Source organism: Triticum dicoccoides, chromosome 1B (assembly GCF_002162155.2).
Source record: "Triticum dicoccoides isolate Atlit2015 ecotype Zavitan chromosome 1B, WEW_v2.0, whole genome shotgun sequence".
Classification (NCBI taxonomy): domain Eukaryota; kingdom Viridiplantae; phylum Streptophyta; class Magnoliopsida; order Poales; family Poaceae; genus Triticum; species Triticum dicoccoides.
Window position 1 is genome coordinate 547377472 of NC_041381.1, and position 11069 is coordinate 547388540.

Genomic DNA, 11069 nt, shown 5'->3' on the forward strand with positions numbered 1-11069 from the left:
TACATCATATATGGATTGCCATCTGCTTACTTGCTTACTATATAAATCATATACTTGAATTATATCATGCCTTCGTGTTTACATAGTACATACACATCATCTATCTGAATTATGGCATGGCAACCCATTTAATAAAGACATCATATAGTTATATCATCTCATCCTGTTGAGTGTTTGCAGTCATCATATTTTGAATTATGGCATTCTATCCGTGAATGTACGTGAATTATGGCATGCCAACCTATTTAATAAACACATTATATTGTTATATCATGTCATCCTGTTTACATAGTCTCATATTTTGAACTATGTCTTTCCATCTTTTTTAGTTAGCCATCATAATGTGAAATTGTGTCATGCTATCATGTTTAGTTAGCCATCATATATGTGAAATTGTGTCATGCTATCCTGTTTGGTTAGACAACATAAATATGAATTATTTCATGCCCTCTTTTATTCCACACTATCCATTGCACCTATCTATCATACAATGTATATACTTTCAATTACTTTTCTTGTTTATCAGCCATTTGAATTGGAGAGGGTGATGGCAGTATCTAAGGGAGTAACAACACGGTCTTCAGAAAAGATAGTGCTACCAGTTGATGCAGATAGAACGACGGTTGTACTTGCCCAAGGACCAGATCCACCACACATAACCCAGACTCTCGCAGATTGTACTCGTACCCAGTTGGACAGAGAACCAGCTATACCCCTTCTAACCCCAACCCCGGCAGATAGTAACCCACTTCCAGTTGACACAGCACCGTCTCCACCACAGAGCACCCAAACACGAGCAGTTAGTAAGGGAACTGTAGTGCCCAAAGCATGAGGACCACCACTCTGAATCCCAACTCAACACTTAAAGGAGAAGAAGATTTGTTCTCAGGTCAGGTTTTGTAGCTATGGTTCATACTCCTTTGCTCTTGCATTACTGTATTTACTCATACCAACTATTTTCAAATTTGAAGGATGGAATTGAAACTCCAATGGCGCAACAGGTATGTTTTAAACCTGTTTCTTTAACTAGTTTGCTGTTGTAACCTGCTCTATGTTGATTTCAGTTTCAATTGAATAAATAGTTATGTTCTCATGTCATGCACATTACAAGTGTTGTTATTGCTCTATAGTTTCCCACACTTATATTCTGTCTATTCTGCTTTGTCTTGAACAAATATTATTTGAACTGTGTCTCTATCTTGATTTGGCAACAAAAACTAGAATGATATAGACCATAAAGTGACCATGGTACATAGATATATGTTTGTTTCATGTTGTTATCCTATCCACTTTACTACTGAACTCATTTACCAAAATGAGTTTCATATACAACATGGTAAACATGTGATGTGTCTGCTTGTTTCTCTTTTAGAATGCGGACAAAATATTGGAGAACAGTACCGTGTTATCCAATGGTAAAGGAAGTAATGCAGATAAGGTTCAAGATAGTGAGACATCCCTGTTGGTCTCCAAGAAAGCTGATAAAAACTATCTTGACGATAGTGAGAGAACCCAAAAGTCCTGTCTTGATGTAGTGTTCGAGTTACTAGCCACTACTGCTAGCACAAGCTCTTCGAACTCGCTGCCTGAATAAGTTCGTCTTCTTGAGTCTCAACTTCAAGTTGAAAGACATCGATCAGATGTGCTGCGACAGGAAGCTGAAGGACTGAGGAAGTCCCTGCAGAATTCAGATGCATATTTCCTGGTGCAACATCAAGCGCTGGAGGATTTAAGTGCCAAACAAGAGAAAGTTAATAGGCTTGCTAAGCATCTTGCCAGCATTATGGGTACCCAGGATATTGTTTCTTGAGATCTTCTAAAGTGGTTTTAGTTCTGGATTTGTTTTGCTGTGGCGTTTATTTGCGCTCGTCGCCAACTTTGACAACCAGTGTATATGATATGCTACTTTGTTCCCTATATTTGCACTGGTGGCGAACTTTGATGCCCAGTGGATGTAATATGTGTAATAGCCGTGATAGCCTAGCGTTAGTTGCTTGCTTATTTATTTCCTTGTTGTCTTGTTTATTTGTTTGCTTGTACTCATTGCAGTTCTTTTTCCGCGGTTTGATAGTGGTTGCAATAACCTATTTTTTTAAAACTATGCCACAATAACCATGGGCTAATATTTACTGTAGTGACACTGGGCCTCCTACGGGCCATAAAAACAGTGAGCCTTCTACGGGCCGTAGAAACATTGGGTCTTCTACGGGCCGTGGAAACAATGGGCCTTCTGTGGGCCATATCATGAATGGGCCTTATACGGGCCGCATGATTGATTGGCCAAACAAGGGCCAAACAGACCGCATTATGGCGGTAAACAGGCTATAGTTGGAATCGGCCGTTGATGGGCCGACCATAACGGGCCATCGTTAATAGGCCATATTTGATGACGCTATGAAAATGGCCCAATGTATTAACGGACCACAAACGGGCCGACTGTAACCACGGGCTGAGTTTGGCCCACAAGCAGAAAATGACAGTAATGGGCCGTATGTAAACGAATGCTGGAAATGAGCCCAAGAATAAATGGGCTCTGAGAAGGCCGAAAGATAACATGGGCTGGAAATAACCAAACGGAATAATGGGCCATTAATGGGTATAAGGTGATACACTGTTCATTATGGGCCAGTTTCACCAGGGGCCGTTAATGGGTGTAAAGTGATACATTGTTCATTATGGGCCAGTTTCACCATGGGCCATTAATAGCCCAAGAGTTACAAAGGGCCTCATATGGGCCGAAAGACGTCATGGGCCATACATGGGCCAGAAGTGAAAACAGGCTGGAATCATATTGGATGGCCCAGATGACGCTACTGGGCCTAATTCGGGGAGGGCGTAACGGGCCTTGGGTTAGCGGGCTTTAAATGGGCTATATGCTAACAAGCCGTTAACACGCTTTCCATGGGCCGGCCCGCCACCTTTTGACCAAGTCAAACGGGCCGGCCTTTTCATAGGAATGGGCCTCTGTTGGGCCGTGCCACAATTCGACGTATCATAGGAGCCTTCTATCCAATGAGTGGATGGCATCTGTCCCAACGATGAGCCGACGTGTGTTTCCTCCAGCCAATGATGATTTTACACGTGGAAAGTCCCCATTGGTCGAGGCTGTTAATGGGTTATCGGATCCAAAAGACCTGATAGCTTAACGGTGTTCCGTTACGGTGGATGCCACATGTCGGTCACCCTTGACGAAAGCATTTCTGTGATGCGCGATTTATCGTCATGGAAGTGGACACTTCCGTGATGATAATTTTGGTAATGTCATGGAACACTTCTACGACAGCATAGGTATGACTATCTTGATTCTGTCATAAAATCGTCATGGATGTACATGCATGACAAAAAACACGACCTACTGTAACAAACACGTATCATCACGGAAGTGTATTTTTTTGTAGTGACAGTGGGCGCCAAAAACAAACTCTCGTCGGCAAATATTCGGTGTATGTGAGATTACCATCCTATCCCCAATCGACTAATATTGCTGCGATGTAGGAAATTTGAAACGGGGGCTAATTTTGTAAATTTCCTCGCATTTGAGACAAGCGCGCCCTGAATACATGGTCCCCCCTTCCTCTCTACCTCCCTTTTCCCCATTCGTACTCTGTGGGCGCCAAAACACCCTCTCCACCCCAGCCTCCTCCGTCCGCCACCCCATCCACCGCCGTCCTCCTCCACCATGCCGGAGCTGATACCCCGATGCTGCCGTCCATTACAAGAGATCGACCTCTCTCGTCAACGCCTTCGGACCGGGATTCTTGCATCCCGTCCTCTCGCTTCATCCCCGCCGTCGTCCACCTTGTCAGTGTCCCTCCTATGACCAGCTCGTCCACCGCGCCCCGCCGCCACTGTCTACCCTCCTAGATCTGCTTCCACGCTGCCGACAGCCATCACTACCGCATCATCGTCAAATTCTCAGCAGATGCCTACACGGCGCTGCACCAGAGGCGGTACTCTTTCGTATCTGCTCAACTTATTTATAGCATCAGGAAAATAGATCGCCACTATACTCCCAATGCTTATGGTTGCGAAGTTGCCTTTGTCCGGTTTGCACCTTCAGATCCTCCATGGCACCCTCAACACTATACTCCCAATGCTTATGGTTTTCCCCTTTTATATTCCACACTAGTTAAATCAAAGTAGGCTAAATTTCAAAATCGGCTCAGTCGATTTTTCAGAGCTCATCGGAGTTTGCCGGTGTGAACGAAGGGGCTCGGGTGGTTGTGGGGGGCAGTGGTGGGGCCTCGCCAAATGAAGAAAACTCGACGCTGGTGGGGCGGGGGTGGCGGAGGAACACATGCGGTGGGGGCCGGTGGTCCGGCCGGCGGCCCGTGCGGTGTTCTGTATGGGAAGAATGAGAGACGAGGAAGAAGAAGCATTAGGAGACGTAGGATCTTCATCCTACTGCCTGAAATGGTCGAGAGACCGCAGGGAGTTGCATTCTTAATGCGCTCTGGTTCATCATGTGTGGTTACTGCGCAACCAACATTTTATTATCCCAAATCTGCTTGCTCTTCTTTATCATGTTCCTATTCTGTTCTTCTTTAATATGTACTCTCTCTGTTCCTAAATACAAGTCTTTGTATAGGTTCCATCATGGACTACATATGGAGCAAAATGAGTGCATCTACACTCTAAAATGTATCTGGATACATCTGTATGTGATCCATAGTGGAAATCTCTACCAAGACTTATATTTTGGAACAGAGGGAGTATGATAGTAGTACAGTATGTTCCTTGTACTGAAGATGAGCAGGGACATTTGTAGTGTAGAGGTCTATACAGTCGGTTGTGATAGACACTTTGAGCCTCTTTGATTCGTAGGATTTTGTAAACATAGGAATAGGACTTGTAGTGACCCTGCCAACTTGAATCCTATAAGAATAGCAAGGAATTGCATGTCGCCTTTGAGAGTTACACTGATATTAACAGTACCACACCTTCAGTTGAAGATAACTAGTATCCGAAGCCTTTCTAGCCGTACTGGCAGTACTAGCACATATATTCCAGCAAGTTCCACTTTGCTGATTTTACTCTCATGCTTACGGTTTTACCGTTATATCTACATTATGATATGTGTAGCTCCTTTGTGTTGCACTAGCAGCAGTCCACTCTTGAAGCTAAACACTTCAATGACTTACAAAATTGGCACCAAGGCATTGAGTGCCATTCTGGATGCAATGAAACTCACACGCTCCCCACCTGTTGATTCTTGTTCAGAATATGATCCTAATGACTATTCTAACCTCGAGGAGTCAAAGGCAGATGGCTTGTCCTATTCACTCATCAAGGTGCCTGTTCTAATTTGGCAAGGTTTTATTGATTGCGCGTATCTTGCATATGTTGTCTTGCATTTCTTCTACTTTGTTGCACCGCCATCTGCCTAGTTTACTCATCATATATGTCGAGATGCCATGCCCATCCATTATCAATACATATTCCATCTGTCATCATACCATGTTTTTTCACTCAAATGTTGTTCTTGTGCATCAGACATCAAAAAGGAATAGGGTGATTGCCGAACCTGAAGGAGCACCAGCAAAGTCCTTGGAAAACGTGGTGGTGCCGGAGAAATCAGACAACACCCCACTTATATTGGCTGTACAACCAGTGACACAAAACGTAGGACCGACTCCAGCAGACTGTACCCATACTTCACTGGCCACACCACTAGCCCCACCACACAAGACCTGCACTCCAGCAAAAGGTATACCGATTTCATTTGCCATAGCACCAGCCGTACCATAGAGAAATCCCACTCCAGCAAAAAGTACAGCAAGTCCACTGGCCGAAGACCTATCCCAACTGCAGAGATGGCCAATTCCTACAGATTGGAACCCCATTCCATTTATTCCCAGTTTAAAAGACAATGCTTTCAATGTTGTTAGGGACTACGTGCATATATTCCCATCATGGGAAGATTATAGTGAAGACAAACACCATTTTCACATCTTCCTGTCCAACTTACGTGTAAGTGCTATTATTCATGGTTATTATTTTCCTGTTTTCTCCTGATTGAACAAATCAATGATTTACATTACATTGTTGTGACTAGGCAAGGGTCAATCAGGATAGTCATGACGAGCAAAGCTTGCTTGTGCTTTTCAAGGAAGCATTCCAGCAGTATCGGTGTTACCTAAGGAAATCACACTTTGATGGCAAGTCTATAAACGAATTTCCGGTGAAGTGTCCTCTGCTAAATTTAGAATACATTGAATGGAAAAACCTTGTTATGCACTGGTCTCATTCCCAGGATGAGGTACTGTCTATGAAATCACATGGCAATTTGAACTTCTACTTTTCCGCATGTGCCTTACGGATCTTTTTTGTAGGAAATCTGCTCGAAGAGGAATTCCGGTTTGATAAGAACGATAGGTTATCGCAAATACGTTGTCCGTTGTTGTGCTCTTGTTAGTACCTATTGTCCTGTATCACTGTACTTGCATACATACCTAGTTCATTATGTGATAGCAGTATGCATGCTAGCTTGCTTATCAATTGTTCGCTCCAAATTATTTGATCTGTATGAATGGTTACATTAGTGTAGAATATATCCAATGCAAATGAATTTTGTTAGCTCTGCATTGTTCTTGTAAGTACATATTATCCTTTATCAGTGTACTTATATTGACAGGTAGTTGTCCATGTACCATCACTCTGCAGCTTATTTTCCTTTGCCCTCCATTTTCTACACATCAGATCTTTATTTACTCTTACCATAAGGTTGGATAACACCGATGGTACTGAAGAAGTTTAGCTGTGCATTGCTCTTGGTTGTACCTTTTGCCTATATTGTTGCACTTACATTATAGCTACTTGGTTATGTAGCATCACTCTTCATCTTATCTTAAATATTCTCCATTTTTCTGTATATTATCACATCTATATTTACTCTTAACAAAATGTACAATAAAGGCAATGCTTATGAAGAAGATTTTGTGGTAAACTTCTTGAATAGCCACCCCATCAGCATGGGCAAGGGCTTTATAGAGCCTGTCTTCACCAGTAATGCAAGTTTGTCCTTCTCAAGACTTCAATCATTGTTGTGTATATTTGGTTAGGCATGACTACAACAGCTGTTTATTTTTGGTGTTTGCATCAAATTGCATGTTTAAAGTTTATTATGTAGTTTATAAACAAAAGTTTGTCCTTCTCAATTTAAGTTTTCAGTTGTACAACTAAGTTCCTTCTTCATACCATGTAAATTAAACTATAGAGAGCAAGTGATCGTCTTTTGCACTGCATGTATGCTTCTGTTCTTCATCCATAATCCAGTGGTGTGGTGAACCTACCCACTATAGTACAATGTCATATTCTGCAATGTCTTAACTATGAACAATGTCATATCATTCTACTATTATTTAAACCGTATGTTTATTTGCCAATCTGAAATGGGATAAATTGACAGCACACTAACCATTGATACTTATGAGTTCTTGATCTGTAATCCAGTGGTGTCGTGAAGCTGCCAACTCCTTCATAATGTCATTTCCTCCTATGTCTTGACCTGAACAATACCATATTGTGTCAATGCAATTTTAAACCGTGTCACTTTATTCGTCAGTAAGAAATGTGATGAATTGTCAGCACTGATAATTTTATGTGCAAAACCTGTCATCTGCCTGCTTGTTTATCTTTCAGAATGAGGAAGATATAAGTGTTGAACAAGCACAGTCTCATCAGCTTGCTCAGCTGCTTGCGCTGCAGCTCCCCAGCAGGGCTATCCTTTCTTGAACTCTATTGACGTGCTATTAGTTTTGTATATTATTTTGTCGGCGTGTTTATTTGCACTGGTGGCGATCTTTGATGCCCAGTGTATGTAATCTGTTGTCTGCTTGTGCTTTATTATCATAGTGGCGAACTTTGATGCCCAGTGGATGTAATATGCCGTAATTTCGTTATTGAATAGTCTAGGTTTTTTCTTATTCATGATGCTACAGTTATTTTACTGTATATATATCCTGTCTTCGCAGTAAACCGGCCAAACCGTAAAATTACGGTACATAATCGGGCCGTCATGCAATCACGATGTATGATCCGCATCATGGGCCCCGTCATCTTGATCCGTTAAAAGGCAAAAAGTAAACTGGCCTACTAGTAGATTTGGGCCTTTAATAGGCCAAGTAACCGCTGGCCCTCTTTTCGCAAGAAAACTCGATGGGCTTTTAGGCCTTGTACAATGGGAGGTGCTTAGAGAGATGCTTAGAAAAATAACCCAGGTTTTTCTGAAGCACCGGTGCCTATTTCTACAAGAGAGACACTTAGTTAAGCGTCTATCCTGTACAAATAAGCACCGGTGCTTAAGAAAAGCCTGGTTTATTTCTCTAAGCACCTCCCATTGTACAAGGCCTTAGGAGGCTGAGAAGTAGGTTGGGCCGGAAACGTGCCGAACAGCTCGCGGGCCAGCAGCAGCCCAAAATGGACCCTGACCCATGATTGTGCGAATCGAATCACGGGCTTTTAACAAGCCAAAATTGTCTCAGTCCTTGTTTGGCCCAATCAGATATCGGCTGCGAGCAGGCCAAATGCAAACCAGGCCGTAGTTAGGCCCAACTATATGACGGGCTTTTAATAGGCTGAAATTAATATAGGGCCGAACTGTTAAACGGGCCCTTAACAGGCCGAAACTAATATCAAGTCGAATTACTAACTGGGCCTTTAGCATGTGGATCCAAAAGCATAGCACCCAGTTGACGGGCCGAATCTGATATGGGCCATAATTTAGCCCGAAGCCTCTTAAAGGGCCAGACCTGATCTGGGCTGTAATTTGGCCCAGAACGTGGTAGGCTTTTAATGGGCCGGGTCTCATATGGGCCATTATTAGGCCCGGAACATGGCAGGCCATTAATGGACCGGATCAAATATGGGCCGGCATTTGGCCCAAAACATGGCGGCTAGTTAATGGGCCGGCCTACTAGGGTCCTCAAAATCTTGTAGGCCTACAGCTGGGCCGGCCCATTAATGTCGGCGAAATCTTGTGGGCCTTTAGCTGGGCCGGCCCATTATGATCTACAAGAATCTTGTGGGCCTTTACACGGGCCGGCCCATTATGGCACACAAAAATCTTGTGAGCCTTTACCTGGGCCGGCCCATTATGGCCCCGCAAAATCTTGTGGGCCTAGCTGGGCCAGCCCATTATGGTCCGCAAAATCTCGTGGACCTTTAGCTGGGCCGGCCCATTGTAGCGACCCGACCTTAGATGGTCAAGTCTCTGTGCTCAGGTGTCATCCCTGGATCAGTAATGCTGACACCACGCAGTACTTCGAAGGATTTATAACAGAGTAGCAATCACACACTTATTACATCGATGTCCCAAAAGAGGACTTATTACAATAATCATGGCTTAAGGCCATCTAATAATGATAACAGCGGAAGACTTGGAAGATAAGTGAGTCTATCAACTCCAACGGCATCACTGAGTATAGAACCACGACCTAAAAGCACCTTACTCATCGTCTGAAAAGTCTACAACATGAAAGTTGCAGCCCAAAAACGGGTCAGCACATGGAATATGCTGGCAATGTAACACATAAAGAATAATGAATGATAAGCCTATACTACATGCATATATGGCTGGTGAAAAAGCTCTATAGTTACAGTTTTTGCGAAAAGCCAGTTTTTCCCTACTACAAAGAATAAATTTATTTAACTATCATGGTGGTTGTTAAACATTGAGAATGGTTGACAGCATCCTGAATCCCAATTAAAAAGTAATCATTAACAAACCCAGCAATATTAAATTTAGAGTAACATGTTGAGATTCACATGATATTCAAGTACTAGATACTCAAGATGTCCATAACCGGGGACACGGCTAATCAGGATTAGTTTGTAAACTCTGCAGGGGTTTGCGCACTTTTCCCCACAAGACTCGATTGCCTCCATTTGGTTTCTCGCACTACATGGTGTTCGAGAAACGGATGACCGAGACATAGTCTTTCAGAAGCGCTAGCACCTTACGACGGGTAGACCGGTACACCTACATCCCCTACATCTGCTAGTCTACCACTATAAGGGTTCGCACGACTTAGTCAACTATGCCAGAGCCCATAATGGCTTGTGTCTGCACACGGAAGTTACTAGCATGAATGATCTTATGATCCCTTTGAGCCTAGGTGGCGGTCCATAGGAAAATCACACGGTAACCCCGGGATTTCCAAAAAAAAACAGGCAATCACTGGATACCCTAGGTGCCTCAATCCACCCAGATGTGTATTTAAGTTGCCACCTTAGATAAACCATTAATTAACAATCTCACATCTGTCATGGATATTCACTCACCCAATCCACGTCTACTAGCATAGCATGGCATAATAAGCAAACGCAGAAGTAACTCCCAAAGGTTTCATAAGTAACACAGGTAATAGGTACTACCTCATCTACTTCCCATCCCACAATTTAATTAGATCCTAATCATGCACTGTTTGAGGATTGATCTAATGCATAAAAACTGGGTAGTAGAAAAGATATGATCAAGTGTTACTTGCCTTGCTGATGATCCGCGAAACCTAGAGATTCGAAGTAACAAGCGGCGCACTCCGGGTGATCTATCGCAGACAGAAAACAAGCATACAATAAGTACTCATCCAATGCACAGGTAAATCTCGAATAAAAGATCTAACCAGAAAGTTCAACTTAAGAACCCTGGTGGCAAAAGAATCAAATCAAATAAAGCAACGAAGGTCAAACGGCGAAAAGAAAACCGCTCGGTTCTAGAAAATTGAAACTAGGTCAAATTTTACAGTAGCAAAACTTTGTTTAAGTTGATTAGTCGGAACGGCGGTTTCGAAACGAAATACCAGGCGCTTGAATCACCTGATTCCGATAAACGAGCGAGAAGATAAACTAGAACGAAGATCGGATCTGAAATCGCGATCAGAAAAATGCCGGAATAAATCCGATTAAAAGAAAAACGACGAACGGTTAAACGAACGGATGTTCGTTAACCGGGGATAACCGGTGATCACGTTCGTTAAGACAAACGGTCCGGCGAACGCTCGCTAAACAACAAAACGAAAAAAAAACCAATCTAGGGTTTTTTTAAAAAAAACCGAAACATTGAAAAAAAT